Here is a 1,038-nt window from a genome sequence, read left to right as displayed (position 1 = left end):
CTGGCTGGGGATTGAACTCATACTGAGGCGGATGGGCTAGTGGTTGGGCTAGCTTCGTAGTGCTGCACTTTAACCTGTTGTGCCACCAGGGAGGGCCAAAAACACTCCTATTAAAATAGAGCTATCAGGGCCTCCTTGGTGGTACAGGGGTTAAGTCTCAGCACTATGAGCTATCAGAGGGCACTGCAGCCAGAGTTCAATCCCCTGCCAGGGAGCTGACCTACATGGGGCAGCAGACCTCTCCTGTCTCGCCACTGCTCCCCTCAGCAGTCTACTTCATCAATCTGCCTGTTCTGCTCCCCACTCTGTCTCTAGTGAATCCTCTCACTGTCTATACTCCAGTTCTTTAACACAAAAATTAAAAAAAAAAACAAAAAAACCTAAGAAATACAAGTATACAGAAGGGCATTCTTTTTGGCAATATTGTTGCAAAATATCAGAAACAACCTACATGGGCAAACATTGGAGAGTGGTTACATGAGAACATCTACAAAACTGGGTGCTATGAAACAGAGAGAGAGAGATACTATCAAGTGAAAAAATGCAAAGTATGCTACCTTTCTGCTGAGTTTGTGCAAAAAGAAACAGAGAGGATAAACCTGAAAGGAAACAGAGTGGCAACTTGAACAATGTGGGAAGGGGCAGTAAGGGCAAAAGAAAGGAAGCAAGCATTGATTTTTAGTTGGTAGATTTGTTTCTCACAGTCTTCTGGGTTAGCAACTCTGGTTACTTAATTTGTGTTATACAATTGCACCAATTAGTACATTTATCGGGGGTGTGGGAAGGGGAGGAGTAATTTGCTGTTGGAGAAGGGTATTTACAAATGTGAAAAGTGAGAAACCTGAAGCTAACCTTGAGTACCTGGGTTGAAGTGGCAGGTATTAGTAATGAATTTGTGCTTTTAAAATATATATGCCTTGGCCCTCCCTGGTGGCGCAGCGGGTTGAAGCACAGCGCTGAGAATCTAAAGCCGCTTCCGCATGAGTTCGATTCCCGCCTGCCCCGGAGGTGACCACATGGCGTGGCAGACCTCTCCTG

Source organism: Condylura cristata, unplaced genomic scaffold, assembly GCF_000260355.1.
Source record: "Condylura cristata isolate star-nosed mole 26May11 unplaced genomic scaffold, ConCri1.0 scaffold00027, whole genome shotgun sequence".
NCBI lineage: Eukaryota > Metazoa > Chordata > Mammalia > Eulipotyphla > Talpidae > Condylura > Condylura cristata.
The sequence above is the reverse complement of the archived record's forward strand: the minus strand, read 5'-3'. Positions refer to the sequence as shown.